Source organism: Alligator sinensis, unplaced genomic scaffold (assembly GCF_000455745.1).
Source record: "Alligator sinensis unplaced genomic scaffold, ASM45574v1 scaffold57_1, whole genome shotgun sequence".
Classification (NCBI taxonomy): Eukaryota; Metazoa; Chordata; order Crocodylia; family Alligatoridae; genus Alligator; species Alligator sinensis.
Window position 1 is genome coordinate 71,573 of NW_005842688.1, and position 19,404 is coordinate 90,976.

At 36.2% G+C, this 19,404-nt stretch overlaps 1 protein-coding gene across 1 annotated transcript in view; it reads right to left on the bottom strand.

Annotated features, from left to right (window-relative positions):
* Positions 1–19,404, bottom strand: part of CSTF3 (cleavage stimulation factor subunit 3) — a 78,895-nt gene that overhangs the window by 40,578 nt on the left and 18,913 nt on the right. The gene's annotated exons all lie outside the window — the stretch shown is intronic.

Genomic DNA, 19,404 nt, shown 5'->3' on the forward strand with positions numbered 1-19,404 from the left:
GCCTTAGCTAATCTTGAAACAGAATGAAGCAAACATTCACAAAGGGCTCCAAACTACACACACACTCTCTCAGAGGGGCAGCCAAATTCATCTGAAGACTATGATAACAAAAGCTAAGCCTTCACCAAGGGCTGTCTTCTAAGTAAAACCACCACAGCAAGCAACTTCTGAACTGGTTAAATGACTACAGACTGGATTTGGAAAACTGACAATCTAGATTTTAACTGCCAGACAGTGCTCTGGACTCATTAGGGAGAAAGCAAAAATCCTTCTTTGGACTCCCCAAGATATTCTTGTTTTTTTATCACTGCTGTCTCCCTCCGACTTTTCCCCCTTCCCTTCCCTGCTTTTCCTTTGGACTTGTTTAGCTCTACCCATTTACATTCTCACTGACATTCAACCACACTTCTAGCTTCTCTCATTCCTTGGAGTCTCAGACCAGCAGAGATTCCCTATGCCTGATGAAGGGTGACTATACCCAAATGCTTGCCAAGAACTTTTTTCCAACTACTCAGTTTGTCTAATAAAAGATATCACATCTATCAAAAGAACCTTGTCTGCCAAGATATTCAAAGTATTTAACTGGGTAGACTATTCTCTGCCAATATATGAGGGTTCTTGCTACATCTGTTTGGGCTCACATATATACCTAAGTGACATCAATATAGTTAAGTAAGAAAGGATGCTTAAGAGACATTGATGATGGCAACATATAGAAAAGTTCTATTTTCTGACAGTTTAGTGTTGAAATGGCCAAAAAACAAATAATTCCTAAAACTAGTATGGAATGTAAACATGCTAAAGTTTGCTCTGTATCTCCCAATCTTCCCATGTGACCAAAGAACACAAGATAAGACCACAAGGAAACTAATAAAAAAACAAACAAGAAAACCCAACACATTTCTAAGACTACTTCAGAGAGGAAGCTTGTTTGTTATCCTCTTATTAGAGAATACTCTTAACAACACATGCCAGCTAACATTCACAAATGAGCTGTGGATGACAGATGTGCTGCAATATGTGGAATAATACCATAACAATATTTTAAAGAATACTTAATAAGCTACAATATAAACAGGGAGTGACCTGTGATTAAGGTGGTCTGCGTTCAATTCCTGGCTCTACTACTGACTTTCAGTGAATCTTGAGCAAGTCATTTAATAGTAAATGTAACTGACATGACTATTTAGAGGGTAAATTAGCAATTGTGAAGTGCTCAGATACTACACTGACAGGGCAATGTAAAGAGATGAAAAACCTACTGAAGCATAATACGAACTTTTCTCCTTACATACGAAGTCTAGAGCCCTAAACTGAAATCATTCATAAGAAGTCTGTTGGAACACTAGAATATTCCCCAAAATTTGTTTTCTGTGGAAGCATGTCTTTAGAATCAGACAAACTAGGACACCTCTTACATGGTGTTAGAAACTGGAGGATCACATTTAAATCAAGTTTATAGCCCCATATAATCAGCATTTCTTCCAAATGCACTAGCTTTTGGCAATAAAAAAGAACAGATAAAGAACTTATGAAATACAGAGTTAACATTCAATAAAGAGAATTGATAGTTTCAGATCAAATGTTAACTAATTTCTGAATTTTACTGCTGAGCCTCTTTCTCAACCTGTTACACTGAACATTACAAGCTGAGCACAAGACCAGAAAACAAGTAAACTGAAAAAGTTCTGTTGACACTAGTGATCAAGCTCCAGTCAGCTTCTCCCCTACCTGCTATGTGAGCTGCATAGACCCCCCCCCCCCCCCCCCCCCCTCTGCTCTCGTCGTCTCTCCTAGCATGTGGGGTCCTCTACCAGGCAGGCGGCACAGCTCCACCCCCAGGGGCAGGGACAGGAAACAGAAGCTGGAGGAAGGAGTAGGAGCCCAAAGACCCCAGGCAACAGCAGCAGGAGTGGTGGTGGCAGTGGTAACTTGAGTGGAAGCAGTAGCTGAGTGGGAGCCTGCATGCAGTAAGTTAACCCCTTATAGGCTGCATGTGGACCTACAGGCCACAAGTTGGAGAGCCTCGCTCCAAAGGTATTCTCTCCCCACTCCCCAATAGTATTTATGCTGAAATTTTAAGAAGTTCAGTGATCAGACTAATTTTATAATATAACCTCTAGTATATATAAGAAGGCTGGAGAAAGTAAACCTAACCTTGATGGGCAATGTATGAATAGAATAAAAGATATCAAAACTAGTATTTAATTAAACCAAAGATGAAGAAAAACATATGGTAAAAAGCAGATGTCAGTGCTCAACTTAAACTTATATATTTAAAAATTATGTAAGAGCGGTCTCTTGTTATGTAAGACTGAGCATTTAAGAAAAAACGTAGGAAAAACATTTAAACTGAGGCACACCCATATTTTGCCCAAAAAATCATTTTTTCTAAGGTGCCAGTCCTGTATATATGGGAACAATCTTCACTCAGAGCTAAACATGCGAGTAATGTGACCCTGTACACTTAAAAGTTTAGAGGCCCAAAACTTTAAACAAAGCTTCCAATATAGCCTAGAACTGCTAAGCAAGTCAAAATAGTGCTGCCATTAAAAATAAGTGAGAGGTCAGTACCTAAATTGCTCAAGTCGGATGGCCAATCCATTAGTCTGTGCACAAATATATTCTAGATTCAGGCATCCATAAAATGCAAGTTTGGTTCTGAATTAACCAAGCCCCAGCCCAAATGTTCCTGCAGCACCAGATGTCATGTTGGATCAGCTGAAAAGCATGCCAATTAGCCTAGACCTAGCACTGTGTGAATACAACTGTTCTGCTTCCTGTTTAGGAGGCAGCCATTAGTTCAAGAGACAGTTATCCTGACTGCCTATAGTATTACACTAAGCCAGAGACACTAACTTGAACTGTGACCCTGGACACATGCGCCGTAAATAACTTTTTTCTTATATCCAGTCTGAATCGGCCTTCCTGGAGTTTATGGCCGTTAGACCTTGTTAACCCTTGGGGAGCTGTGGTGAACAGGTGTTCTCCCAGGTCCTGATATACCCCTCTTATGAAGTTGTAGGTTGCCACCAAGTCCCCCCTGAGCCTCCTCTTCTCCAGACTGAAGAGTCCCAAGTCCCTCAGCCTCTTCTCGTACGGCCTTCCCTGCAGGCCTTGGATCATACGAGTGGCTCTCCTTTGGACTATTTTATGCGTTAACTTTTAAAAAGGTACTTTCTTATTAAAAAAAAGATTTTAAAAAAAATCACTGCAACCAAATATGAATGTTTGATTAAACATTAAAATGAGAAAAGTTGTAAGAACCACAATTATAGTTTCTTTTTTGTAAATCAATCCCTAGTTAATGATTAAGAATTTAAATTTTGCAACCAAGCTTAATGCATTTTGTCAAGCATATTTGCAAAAAGTCACTTAATTCATAGTGAAATATTGATCCCCAAAATGTTTATGCATTAGTGCAGTTGCTGCAATTAATTTTTCTAAATAATCTTCAATTCAATTTTTATGAGAATTAGCATAAGTGACTAGACTAACGAGGAAATAACAGACATCAGGATTCACATACTTAATGTGAATACAAACGGATAGCAGAGTCTGATTTGGACACAGAAAACGATAACCTGCATTTGTCTGTTAGAGAACTTGAGCTTGCAAGCAGACTACTGGTCCCAGGACAAAAGACAAAGTGCAGCATTCACATTCTACATTAACATATAAATTGAAAGGGAAACAATGTTGATAATCTGTTATAGGATGCCCTTAACTCCTTGTTTCACTGTTTCTGCAGGGCTCGACTGGAGGGGGAAACGGGGGGGGGGATGGGGGAAATCGGGCAGTACAGCGCAATTATCCCAACCCATCATTGGCCCCATTATAGATTAGCTTTATGTCCAATTTATTTTTGGGGTTATTCTCCTCTGAGCTCTCTCACAAAAATACATCTCATCAGAACAATACAGTATACATGAATCATGTAGGGATTCAAAGGGAAAGGAAAACAAATTTAATGGATATATGTTCCTTGTATGACCTATTCTATTTCTATTTTGGGAACATAGACTATTTCTAAATCAAAAGGACTAAAGCATAATGGTAATTTATTAAATAATTTTCATATACCCAAATCTATATACTCAGCTGCTGAAGTGCTTATGTATGAAACCACACAACAGAAATAAAAAGGCAGCCCAAAGTATTTTCTTATAATGCCGTAAAGCTTTATTATCTTGGATGACAATTCTACTGAAAATACTTTCTAGTTTTTTACACTACAGTCTGCTATCCATTACAAGGATTGAAAGGTTACCCCTTTATTCTTTTTAAGATATAGAAAACAAAACTGACAAAAATGAAAAAGTCTATATTAAGGTAGAAAAACTTTTTTATTATAGCAACAGCAAATGAAATCTAGAGTCCAGTACATTGTCTGAAACAACAACAACAACAACAAAAAAAAAAAATCAAAATAACTGTTGGCTATAAAAATGTGTGACAGCCAAAAAGTTCAAATGTATTTTCCACTTTAAAATTCCTAACTCATTGCAACAGAGTTTTCTATTAAAATACATGCCAATAAAAAATAGCAGAAGAAACGTCCACCACAGTATTAGTGCTGTATGTGTGAACTTTAATTGTAAGAAAACTGTAATTCAAATGGTCTTTAAATTGGTTACAATATCGCAGTTCTGTGAAATTTCTAACAACATTTATATAGAAAATTAAAGCATTTTCTTTTAATACAATAAAAATAAGCCCTGAAATGAACAGCAGGGAGTACAAAATACTTAATGTAAACTGTGATCTTCTCAAAATTTATTTTGGAGGCTACAGAACAGTGGTAACTAACCCATGACGTACCACAAGTAGCAGGGGTAGCTGGTATGTCTGGCATACAAGCTCAGGACCAATTTAAAGGGGGCACAGCCAACAGGGATCAGAACAACAGGGAAGGAGGAGTCTGGGCTAGCTTGAAGGTTTGGACACTGTGGAAGCTGTAAGTAGGTGCCACCAAAATCAACTGTTTAATGTCCTTACACAGGGCGATACCAGTGGCTGATTAGTGTCACTTATCTCATTTTGGAGTTAACTTGTGGCATGTTTGCCAAAAAGACTAGACATCACTACTGTAGAGCATGTAGACATTTGCTCCATATTATGTACCAAGTGCTGAGGGTGTTACTGAGCTAAAAAACTCCATATTCAGATAGTCAGTCCTTTTATTAATCTGAAGTAGAATTTTACCCAGAAATTTCCATCGATGTACTACACTTCATATGAATAAAGATATCAGAATCTGGTCCATTTAAGTCAACACCACAACTACTTCTACAGTAAGAGAAAGCCAGTATTTTTACTTTGCTACTTTTAATTGAAAAACTGATAAATTAAATTAAAAAAAAAATGAATAAAGTCAAGAAATACTTTTTATTCAACTTAAAGTTTCAAGATACTAAATTGAAGCAGCAGCAGCGTGTGCTAAAGCAGTATATTTATTCCATGCCAAAATTAATAGAATTTTTTAAAATTAAAAAGTGCACTTTATTTGAATGGCATATACAGTACTTCATTATAATGACTCCCCCTGGGACTAAGAGACAAGTTCATTAAGAGGGTGTTCATTATAATGAGCTGTCCATTTGCTGCATCATCATAAAAAAAAAAAAGTGGTACCTGCAGTTAGGATTGCTAAAACTGAAAGTTATAAGCAGGGTGTGTTATAATAATACTGTATTATACTTTCAAGCTTCCTCACTTTGAGGAAACATGTTTAACAATCTACAGGCTCACAATAACTTCCACAATACTTTACTTGCATACACAGTTAGTTTTTCGGCAGCTGGGAAGTTTGGGCAGTTTTTATAATAAGGTTCTTCAAGTTACAATTAAGTTTTGCTCATTTTTTGTTCCATGCTAAATAAAGGTATTTAAGGAAAACTTTCTTATTTAAATGATGTATATTGTAAAACATGATTCCAAGCGAATGAATTCCTAGAGTAACAAACAGAATGAAGTTTAATACCACCAAATGCAAGGTCATGTTTTAAGAGCTGGAAAAAAAGAACTTCTGCTCTAAACTGACCTCCCATGAACTGGAGAAAGACAGAAAAGCAAGACTTGGATATGTTAGTCAGTCACAGAATGCCTATGAGCCACCAGTACTGATCATGAAAGAAAAACATGATCTTATTCAGACATGTGCTAATGTTGTCTTTTAGGTCTTGTTGAAATGGATAGCTGTGGAAGCCATACTAGCAGGACATTCGACTGCTTAAATTAGAATTCTGCGATCTTTGGAAGAAATGGGCGAGTTACTTAGGAATCAAAATTAATGGAAGAGGTGATCTCTTTTATTAGACCAAATAGATATTTGCAAACAAATTATTTTATTTGCAAGCTTTTGGGTGCACACCTTTCATCAGGCATAGGAGAGAGTAGAGATTGTAAAAGTTCTCCTAGATAGAAGTGAAAATTCATATTTCACAAGAGAGCTGAAGGTATGGCAAAGGCTCCTGCACTTTCAACTAGTTTGGCATATGCTTATCTGTACGCAAGGAAAAAAAGTCTGCAGGCTTTTTGATACAGGGACAACATAAGACAAGCAAGACTAAGGAATCTGGACAAAGATAACCCAATACAAGAGTTATTAATTTACTATACACCCTGATATTTCTATGTTGTTCTTTTAGGAGGAGAGCAGAAATTCAAACTAGATTTCAGATCTCACACCCTAACTGAGCTGAAGCCACTGGCTTAAAAAAAAAAAAAAAGTGCACCAAGCACAGAAGCTGAGTATTGTCAACTCATGATTTTTGGCATTGTTCTTAAAGTCTGCACTTTGGGAATGTAAAAAACTTATTTATATAAGAGATAAAAGAGCTACATTTTTCACATGCCTGAAGTGTAGACTTTAAGAACACCACCAAAAGTCATGAGAGTTGGCAACGCTGGAAACTTGAGCAGCTTAATAAAACAGTCTGTCTCTCGTATAGTAGTATAAATGTTTTAAATATATTTTTAGGAGTACTTGGTCACTGACAAAAAGTCTCTCACAAACTTGATGAATAAAGAAACTGTTCCATCTTCAACAGTTCATAAAAAGCAGAAAACATAACCAAAAATGGCTCTGAGCCAGGGGAAGGCAGCAGTTATCCAGTTTGTTAGGTACAAGACAGATTTATACATGGTTTGTGTAAGACCAAACAAAAGGATGGAGACACCCATGTCAACACATCAAGCAGTTCTTAAGATTTCTCTTATAAAACAATGGACAGTGCGATTCCAGGCCAAATTGTAGATAGATGCCATGGGCCTACGTGATCACAGCCCAAAAGAACCATACAGGGCTCTCTGCAACAAGACGCATCAGTTTTGCCTTCAGGCCAACAAAATTCTTGTTTTTGTCTGAGATTGTCAGGAACAGCGCCTGCTTCCAAACATACACAGCTTCCCAACAAGGGAATACAGTTTCCCCTGCTGAAGAAATTAGGACACTAATTTTTTTTTTTTTTCAATCAAAACCTATTACTTATTACTGTAGCACCTAAGCAATGTGGAATGTATTCAGAACCATTTTCATTTACTGGAAATTTAGGTGCGAATACTACATCTTGCATAAATTAAAAGCTGAGAGTATGAAAAATTCTCTCTTAATAATACCATAATGGGTAGTCAAATAGTAACTATGGAAAGAACAACTTTGGCAGTAACCTATTTATTGCAAATTGTTCCTGGAGATCCATCAAGCAAATCTTACTAGGATGGCAATCCAAGTACTTGTATGTCCTGTGACTATTTCAATTTAGGGGAATTAAAAGACACAATGACTGTAGCTGTGACCCTTAGTTTTAATACTGATAGCTTGGTTCTTTAGTAAAATATGCTCATATATTGATTCTTCTTAAAAGGCTCACATGTATTTCTACAGTAAATGGACTAAAAGCAGTTAATCAAGTATATGAGGGATTATATATTCCAATTGTTTTAGACACACTAAGACACTAGATAATTAAAGAGCTGAAGTGATTCCAGCACCCATTGTTGGCATGGATAAAGTCAGATTTCTTTAAGAAGTGCAATTCTTAATGGATTACCTAGAAAAAGGTTAAACACCATACCCACTGACTGAGAATGGAAATGCTGCTATGGCTGGTAGGCAAAGCACCTATGCAAAAGGAAAGATTGAACTGGCAATGATATTCACCTGCCAGTTATAATATGTAGCTAAAAAAGGTAAATTCTTTCTGTGTGTTAAACAAACTGGGTGAGATTAAAATATACAAGATATGCTGTTCTCCTTGAATTTTGTCACTTTCAAAGCAAAACATGTTTGATGACTTTTTGTCTGGAGAAGAGATTCCATTCTATAGTTTCTCTGCCACAATATAGAAAACAATGTTTCTATAGAAGTAAAGGCATGAATACAAAACGGTGGGTTTTCATGAAAGCATAAACTGTTTACTTGACAGTGTTACGAACTCATGGAGGAAAAAAAAAAAAAAAGCCTAAACTTCACTCTGGCTGGGAGATTCTGCAGGACAGACGTTAAGTGGGTTAATTATTTGACCCAGAACTTCATGAAAAAGGAGATGGAGGGGGTTGCTTGTTTTTGCTGCTTTGAAGCCAAAGGAAACATTGTTGAAACTGGAAAACACCTCATAACCATTGGTTGTTACATCAACACAGATTTCTTGCCATAACGCCATTCTTTCACAGGGAAAAAGTGTTTGGCTGGTTATAGCGTAAAGAATACTCCTGGACTCATGTTTCTTCCTAGTCTCATCTCTCTAAAGAGAAGTAAAAGAACAAAAACGTAAAGAACAAATTGCATCATTACTTTCTATTATTCTGAAGACCGGCTTCCTCATTGTTACCCAAGGGAATACTGCCATCCTTCAGCTACCACCGCTCCAGTTTCTTCTGACATGAGTTTTATTAGTGTGTGTGCACAGATCTCTCTCTTTATTGGGGTGTTTCTCACCATATCACACAATACTCATTTTGACACATTTCATAGATGAAGTTTAGAAATCAGCAAATATATTCTTTGAAGAACAAACTGGCAAGTCCTGCTGCAGCTCAACCTATTTGCCACATGGGATTAGTGGAAGCCATTGTGAACAGCAATGACTATAATCTCCACAACACTGCAACATCTATAACTGTTGTCCAAGACATTCAACAATGGAAACTAACACATTGCAGGAAATTGCTCATGAGGAGGATAAAGAGAAGTTACTGACTTCACTATGGAAATGGCCAGGGTCTTAGAAGTACTGTAGCAGGCAGGTAAAACTGGAGGCTGACACTAACTGCATAAAAGGAATATCACATGGTACTCCATTAATGCAGAAATCCTTTTTGATTTCTAAAGTAAAGGATTGGGGGGGGGAGGAGGAAGAGACCTTTTAGCTTCTCAAATGACGGCTCAGAGGTGGTATCCATTTATTAATGCACAGAATGCCCCAGAGGAATGAGGCTTGTCCAGGTACACTGTGCCATAGTCATCTCCATCGTCCCATTCAGCCAGTTCAGGGTGCCATGCAGACATTGGTAAGTACCCAAGTAGGTGCTACATTAGTACCCAGCACATAAGTTGGCATCTGTCTTCCATAAACTCTAAGTATAGCATTAACAAAAGTAGCTTAGATGGCCAAATGTTTTGAAAAAATGTTGATTAAATAAAAGAACAGATTGCAACCATCGTGACAATCTAGTCTATTTCTGGTAACAAGATTCAAAATGATTAAGACAACAGTGAGGGCAGACAAAGCACCAAAGTAAAGAAAGTGCATCTCCTCTTGTCCAGTACTTGACCTCCCATTTGAAAGAGTGGATGACAAACCCCATTCTAGATGCTCACTAATGTTCCCAATATACCCAGGTTCCAGGGTATATGGGTTCTCTCTAATAGGACCCATATTGAAGCAGATGACATCTTAGCAGGATTTTGATCTCCAACACAAACCACCAAAATAAAAAAAGTGCTTACATAAGGGGTACAGTCTAAGCAAGGCAAGGCTGACAATTCTATCAAGTTCAGAAGTCTGGGGGTGGGAGGGAAGAATTGAGTTCAAGAAATCAATTTCCTTCTCGTAGAGCTCTATTAAGATTTTTTATTCAGTGAATCCATGGAAAAAAAATGCTTGTCCATGAATAATAAGAGTTTTAGTGCAGACGGCTACTGCAGTTGTTTTTTGTGTACTGACCATGTACTACAGATTGATTGATTTAGTAATCTACCGTAAATTGTGTATGACAAAAGCAATCATAACATTTGTTTAATTCATCGCAGCTTATATATTAACAGGAACTGAACTCATATGAATGAAAAAAATACAGATTGTGTTTCCAAGTAAGAAAAACATTAAATAGCAAAGCCTATCCATCCATTTCTCCAAAAGCTCAGGAATAGGAAAAATAGAAACTGTACAGTTTTCAGCTGTAGACATTAAGGAATATCTTTAAGACGATGAATAACTATGCAGGATCTGACCACTTGTTAGTAATCAAAAACCCATTTTCCAGTAAGTGAGATTTCTTATGCAGTATGCGTCTCCTATGCCCTGTCTTCAGCCCACGAAAGCTGCAGGAGGTGGTTGTGTGCATTAGGAAAGATCAGCTTACCTGGATCTGCCACAAATGCAACAAAAATAATTCCACAAAATGAAATTATTTTGTCTGCTAACTTTAGAAGAGGAAAGTCTCTCACACACACACGCACACACACTCTCAAGATTAACAGATTAATTTTTGCTAAACCATTGGTCTATATTCCACTTGAAAAACTATGTGGATTATTGTTTTAAAAGAACAATCCTCCTTCTTGGGCTTAATACAGCCAATTTCTGAATGTTATGTTCAGACTCAAACACGGGAGAAGTTAATGTAAGCAGCTTATCCATTTATTTTCCTCCTGTTACGTTAGGATTTTTCCCTTGCAGATATTCAGGTATATTTTGATTTCTAAAAATTTAACAGTGTTATGCTAGATTCTAAAGCTGGTGACTTGATAGCCCCTTCAAGCCTAGATTTTTCTTAAGAGCAAATCCTTTAGTGTTCAAAACTAAAAATAAATTCACAGGCCTTTAGGTGCCTAAAGATGCAGATAGATGCTTTTGACAACCTACTAGGTACCCATTAATCTTTAGGCACTTAAATACTTAAAAAAAAATCAAAATCAAAATCTGGAACTAGCATCTAGTCAATTCAAGATGAGCTCACTTGATTCTGTCATCTTGAGTGCAGTACAATGGTTCCTAATCTTTTCTTGCCAGGATTCCACACTTCTGGGGTCAAAACTTCAATCAGCTCATGACTGTTCAGCACCCTGTGCTCAGACTGAGCCCATCTACACTAGCAATGTAAGTCACTCACAACCTACCTTATAAGTGCAGTGACCTCAACAAAGGTCACAGCCACTAGTCTAAGAACTGCTGCTGTAGCAGCAAAAACTTGTTTTTTAAAATGCTCCAAATAATTTTTAGTGACTGAAATAGACAAGCATTTTTAACCTCTTTCCATTAATGAAATAGGGCTAATTGGCTCCTAAAAGCCACTGAGAAGCTCTACAGTATGAATTTGTAGCCCAAACCACTAACCTGCATTTCTCAATACTAAATTTGTTCACCTTCTCCCAGGACATATTCCTTAACGATTACATAAACTTGTCAATATTAGCAATTTTATAGACTGATGTGTGAAAACGTTTTGCCTGCACTGAAACTATGTTCCTGAATCATCTGGATAACTGGGGGGGGAGGGACACATTCAAGAAAGCAGAAAAATTGTACAATAAGGCATTCATACAGTAATGGAGCACTCATATTTATGGAAGTGGTCTTTTCTTAACTTATATAAATAGGTTTGTTAAGAATGCACACCACTTTCAATAAAGTAAAACCTTTAGTGTCATGTTTCTTCAAAACAAAAGAAAATTGTCAGTTAAGTTTCTCAATATCCCAACTTCCTATAGACATTAAACAAAACTGACATTTTAAATATATGCAATGTTCTGAAATTGTATAAACTATTACCAAATTATACAGAGTAACTGACACCATGAAATATGAACTTAATTGTAAATATCTCAAAATCCAAAAAGTTTCCACTGAACATAAATGCATTGCACATCGACTATTTGTGCTGCTAAATATGTACCCTCTTCCTATATATACAACCTACCTATACCATTTCCACCTCTCTGGTGCATCCAAGACTGCATAGATACAAGTTAATAGAAGCATGTTAAGAGACCTTGGTACAGCTTTAACACCTCAATATTAATCTAAAATATTAACATTTAATAGGAATATTTGGAAGAGCACCAGAGTTTTAAAAACAGGGATATTATGGAGAAAAATACCTGCTTATAGAAAACTCTACCTCGAATACCTTTTATGTAATTTTTGTTAGGGCTGAGCAAAGGAAACATTAGAAATTTTGAAAAAAGGAACCATTTTGTACAAAAAAGCAAAACTGATAGCATCTTATTATTCCATTTAACTGCAATATTTCCATTTCTCAAAAGAATTTGGGAAAAATGTAACTTCATTTAAAATCAATGGCTGATCTCTCAGACTCCAACTTGCACAACATATCTGCCTACGTAATCTATAAACATGCTGTAAGATCCAAACATTAAAATCAACTACCATAATCTTTTATCTATTTTACTTCAACAATCGCATTTCTGCTGCTGTTCAACTAAGCCTCTAACTATAAATTGCTATCTTCTCCCTTTCTCCACATAGTGTTACTACACTCTTTTTTAAGTGAAAATCTAGTATCGGCAGTTTTCTTTTCCCCACTATACCTGCTTATGTTCGACAGAATGACTTTATTTTGAGTTAGCCACTAAAACATTTTACCCATGGATTCCAAGTGCTTAAAACTATGCATGGTTTCGAATACATCATAAGGAATTTTTTTTTCTTTTGAGGAATAGCTCCCCAATAAAGCCACTAGTATCACTGGAAGGTTGTGGAAACAAGCCAGAACCAGCCTCTTGAAATCCTGTGTGTTTGAAGTCCTATATTTAAATATCTAAACCTAGTTCCCATGCTTTTTAATTAAGAGCTCAGGGGGAGAAAATTTGCAATAATTGGTGTTAAAGCAGTGGCCGCTAGGCAGCACTTTCCTATACCTACAGTAACCCTAGCTGACTAAATCATAGGCCAATTCAAACTCAGAGACAAAGGACTAGCTAACATGGGGAAAAAAAAAGACCAAATAACTCATGAGTTTTGGATGTGAAAAGGGAAATTAGCAACTAAAAACTCAGTACTACAAGCAGTTTAGATGTAAAGACCTTTTCATAAAGGAAAAGGAACATTTTTAAAATTAAAGCCAAGTTTAAACCCTGATATTTGTATGTCCCCAGAATCACAATAGGTACAAGTATTCTCAGGTGCCAACACCAGCTCAGAATCCAAAATCCTGTAATAGGGTCCACGGAAATGTTGCTATTCTCCCCTTTTTCAGTACTAGAAGCTGTTTTGTTTTGTTTTTTTACAGGTTGCTGTTGGAGTTCTTGATACCAGCTGTTTAACTCGATACATTTTTTCACAGAAGGCTAGTATCTTTTTGAACTGTCCATAAGCAATAGCAAAATGCATTTTTCAAGATAAAGCCACAAAAATGGATGGTTTAGGTAACAGTAAATATAGGGTTGGATTTTAAAGCTTGGTCATCTTTGCTCTTCATTCTCCAGTATGTACTTGGAGCTGTATGGGGTTAGGGTTTTTTTTATTACCTGGGTCTATCTTGAAAAAGTTGAAAGCATTCTGAACCAAAATAGAAGTCCAAGTAAGTTCTGAAAACAAGAACTTTTCAAGCTTACACTTGAAAAGCAGTAACATGATCTAGTGTAGTAATGTTAGTCCAACTTCAAAGCACCTAGAGGGCAACATGCTGCAATGGGTCCCCCCTGTAGCATAGACAGGTGCCCCACCATTGCACAGGGGTCCTAGTTGCATGCAGCCCCCAGGCCACCAGTTGAATAGCCCTGATCTCTAGTACATAGACAAGTTTTAGCCAGAAGGGCCTATGCACGATTAGAATCAGTGAGGCGTGTGCTTTGTTCGTTTATTTAACTACCTATCTGAACACCAGCCACCAACCAAGATAAAAGCTATTCCAACACCATAAATAATTAAGTAATCTATGGAAATCCTATAAGGTTACAAATCTAATAAAAGTGTGTCATAAAAGTGATATTAGGCTGAGGTCTAAAACGAAAAAAGAATTCATCATAACATGGCATGAAGCAAAACTACTGTGCAAATCCAAGATCCATCTAAGCATAACTTATCCTACCTAGAATAATGAGCCTCATAACAGGCTTTTTTCTTTTTACTTTGTCTATTTACAACCACATACAAATTATACTATGGAGCAACGAGACTAGATATAAACAGTTTCCAAAAGGTTTTTGACAGAGACAACCTTTTTGAAGCAAAGGGGCATATTCTCACACGCGGACACACGCTGCACTAAGAAATTTAACCAAACATTGAACCAGATTTTCTATGCGAATTACATATGTGAGGAAAAAGTAGTAAACTTCTAACTTTTATGCATATATCTAGATAATATGTGCATAGTAAGGTTGCCTGAACTCCACAAATATTTAACAAAAAGACAAGAATTTTTCCAAAAGCAGTTTGAATTAATCAGCGATTCTCAACCAGGATGCCCTTTGAAGGGTATCAGAAAGTATGAGAAGATAAGCAGATTAGTGCAGGTTCAGGCTCAGTCCCTGCCTGGCTAATCCCCTGCTCCCGCTGCAAAGAGGTAAGCACTGTAAATAAGTAAGTTTGTTTTTGAAATGGGGTATGACTCAATTCACAGAAGTTAGAAAGGAGTGCCTTGAGTCTAAAAGAGGTTGAGAACCACTAAGTTAGATTGACTATCAATATTTACATGTCAGATTTCACTGAATGGTTTCTTGATGGTCTCCAGTCCTTTACAGGCATCTTGCAACAGTGCACGCAAGACCTCATTTTTCCATAATAAAAAATGGAATTTTGTTTAAAAAAAATTAAAATCAATGTAGTAATGGCACAACTCCATTTCTTCCTAGGGCATCTAGATCTCCACTGCTCTGCTGACAGTTTTGTGCAGCTAAGTTAGTTTTGCTGTGCAAGGGGCAACCAATGACAGCCTAGGGGACAGACGGCTTAAAGTAAACCCTATTTCTTGCAGTAACAGATGCCTTGCACTCCCACTGAATGCATTAAATTACTAGCCATACAATGTGCATATACCATTTATCATTTTGGGGGGGGGGGGGAGGAAAATAGATTGAAAAGGGCTAGAGATAAGACAGGAAACAGTGTTTTTCCATTACTTTTTTGGGGAAGACTACTAAAGAAGAAATTAAACCAGGCTATTTTGAGTCACTGAAAGCACTACTTTGTGTTAGGGCCCAGCCCTATTAACCCCTAAATATACTTACCTTCTGCATGCAAGCGATTCTATTCAACTCAAGAGGACTACTCATATGTAAATTTAAACATATACATAGTACTTGCAGAACTGAGGCCTACATAGTTACACTAAAGGAGATATAAATAGGGAGATATTATATAAAACAACTTGGAAAAGCAGGCATGGACCAAGAACAGTTGTATTCTGCAACTCATCAGGCTACCAACCACTGAAGAGGTGGGGTTTATTCAGAGAAATCTGTTTTGAAATGCTGATAATTAAAACTCTCACCTACATGCAGATACTTGCACAAGTTGTTCACAAATGTTTTGTTAAAGATGCTTGTAGCATGAATCATGAAACTGAACGCTTTGCAGATTGCTTGAATATACTGAAAAGCACTAGTTTCCCCTAGAAATAAGAGGTTTGAAGTCCTGTGCATCAAACTTCAGTTGTATTTACAAACCTCCAAATTAGAGAATATAGTAAGCTTTCTGTACAATGGATCAATTGCATATACTTAAACAGGAATGCTAAATACCAAAATCTGCTAAAGGATACATTTATTGTGCATACATCTGTCTTAAAAGACCAGTGCTCAAGATGAATCACAGTAACTGTTATAAGGGAAAACCTGTTGGGGAAGGTGTGTATCTTCAGAACATTCAGAGATTGTTTTTTCTAGAAGGTAAGAACCCAGAGCCTGATACGCCATTAGGTTATCCCCTTCCTCAACAAGTTTACTCTGTTTGCTTCATTTTAAAATATAATAGGATATCACTTGATAGAACAATTTATGGAATATTTATATGCATAATTTAATTCCAATACTCTAGCCAATTATAGGCATTTTAAATATTTTTACCTCTGAACTAAAGACGGACAAAATAGCTATGCTTCAGTGTGAAAATGTGTCCATATTTATAGGCTCAAGAAATTGTGCTGATTTTATCAGAGTGCAGTAAGGCCCCGTAACCAATTACAACACAAATATTTAAAATCACTTATGTATTAACTTTATTATAAACAATGGTAGATAAGTGTCAGCCAGTAAGCTTAGCAAAATCCATTTTTATGTAAATAACTGCTGAACACTTCACTGAAAGCTTTTTACATGCATTGTCTCTAGATATCATGTAGCCTGATATAGTTAGGGGAAAACTTATGTGAAGTTTTGAATCAGCATTCATAACCTACAACATACAATTTACTTGAATGCCAGAGTACTCAATTAATACACCATGGCATAACTTGTCAAAACAAGTTCCTTACACAGAGGCCATGGTATTCTATCATAGAGGTAACTCATTAAAGGTTCTACATGCATCTCAAATTATTTTGCTGACTAACAAAAGAAAAGAAGTCACAGTTTAAACTAAAGAATGAGGCAGCCTAGGGAGCAGGACTAGATCTCTCAGGAGCTGGCAAAAGAAGGAGCGACAAAGGGAGGCAAAAATCAGGGGAAGTATAGAGCCAATTATGGCTATTTCAATCTCAATTAAAAAGGCCCAAATGAGATCAACCACGGAGCAGGAAAAAAAACCCTTAGATACTGTGCTCTAAGTTTCTTACAACTATACCAGAGAGAAAGAGGCTAGTTTGTGTTTAAATGCAGGAAAGAAAATTGAGCAGTAGCACAAGCACTCTAGCGTAGTGATAAAAGTAATGAAGAGGTAAGATTTTCAGTGTTTAGAAGTGAGACTTCAGTGCTTTTGAAACTTTTACCCAATAAAAGTGTATAAAACTTTTCTTAACTTGCATTTTTCCTATTAAAATCATAACAAAGGAATGAAAGACCAGATTGTCTTACTTTAAGATCAGTATTCTAATTGATCTAAATTGTAGATGTCTGAATAGTGTTTGTACAGCCACCAATTGCAATAGCAATATTTTAATCACAACCCCAGAGGGGAATTAAGAAAGAATAGCAAATAGTCCTTATGTGTTCAAATGAAAATGACAACATACTACAGAACACAGCCGTAGTGGTATCCTTTGATTATATATTACTCTTACACATTTGTCTTGGCATGTATCCTACCATCAATTTTCCATAAGTAGATACTTTAAGGAACATATGTATATTGAATTATAATTTAAGAAGTCAAATTAAAAACAGAAATTCCACCACTGTAGTACTGTGAATCTTTTTAATGTGAAAAGCTTGTGTCACTTGTGGTTATGTGGGTAAGTATTTCTGATGTAACAACTGAAAACATTATGTTCACTTTAGAAATTGTTCATTCCTACATTTGCCTATTGGGCAGAAGGGACAGGAAATAACTGCATTTGATTTCTAGCAAAGTCTATAATAATCACACAGACAGAACAACATTTATTAACAGGAAGGGAATAAGTCCATAAGAGAATTAAAAAAAGATTAGTACAGCTGTAAAAAGATTAAAAGCTCAGAATAGAAACATCCAAGATTTAGTAAGTCCAACATGGTGTTGTACAGAAAATCTGTACGACAGTTTCTCAACAGTAAAACTTTACTTTGAGAAATGTCCATGTAAATGAATGTTGTTTGAATACGTTAGTTTACATAAATTTAGCCAATACTGTCATTTTTAATTCAAATAAGGTACTACTAAATGAAATATCAGCAGTGAAAATCTACATTACTTTGACTAGAAGTAGCTCCAGCTTCATCCTGACAGAAGTCAGTTTTATTTTTCAAGCAGAACAAACACTGATTGTGAAAGTATATATTCACAAAATATTTCTCCCAAATCAGGGTAGACTAGAGCATTAGGGGAAGAAAATACTGTCAGGAAACACAAACATTTTAAACAAAAACAATTATTTTTCTAAACAGTTTTATTTTCATTTTTGTATACAAGTACGATGAAATTATACATTCTGACTAGTTTGCACACCAATATGAATTACACGAGTTAAAAAGGCACTCATGTACTATTTCTGGTGAAATGCAAAACCATCAATCCTAAGCCTTGATCATACAGTTCATGCTTTTCTAACCTACCCATAAATTCTTATACAGCATCTGTATTACTATTAAAATACCTAAAAAAAACCCTCAGAATATGCCTACTGATGATTTGAAAGCTTTTTTAAAAAACTAATTTCATTTCTCTATTGCAAACAATTACAAAATTTAAACTTGTGGAAATTGTAAAAGTGAAGATACACATGAAATAAATTTATAAGCATCATCACTAGCCTTATATTTATTATATAGTTTCCTACTTTTTTGGGTGTTTAAGGACTCTGTGACTGATTTTTTTTTTTAAATATCTTGTTATGGCAAACTTCTGAACTCCCCCCAAGAACAACAGCTTAAAATGATAACAAGCTGAGATCAATATGACATGAGCTGGTCCATTGGAGGCAAAGACCATATGGCTAGTGACCCTTAAGAAGTTCAAGGATTCCACCTCAAGTGACAGGATCTGAAATCCAAGGACTCAAGAGTAATACCCTTGATCAAGAATGTTTTAAATACTTGAATATAGTTTAACATAAAACAAATAAGAAAGATTTTCCATTGACCCATCTCTCATGGGACACTATAAGGGAACAGAAACTTCTGAAAAAACAAAGTCACGAAATGTCATTCATGTGTTTAATGCTGTACTATTGAAACATTCAGGATACTACAAAGCACTTAAATTCTTGAATTATATCAGAAAGGAATATTATTCTAAACTAATTCAACTTCTAAAATGAGTCACCAAGCAGATGGAGATTAAGGGTATATTATACAACCGTTCCCAGACTCATGTGGTGTACATCACCAGAATACATTATTTTGTTCTTCTATAGTGCATGCTAGTTAAGCATTCCTAATGCACTTAAATCATGCCTCACAACAACCCTGTGAGGTAGGTAAATAGTTACAACCCTCTTTTAATCTGCAGGAAAACTATTTAAATAAACTTACCCCAAGATGACACAGCAAGTCAGCAGAAGAGGAATATAATCCAGATCCAATAATTTAACATTTATGTCGGAGGATGCTGGAAACTTTAGTTTGCTTAATAAGATTAGAAA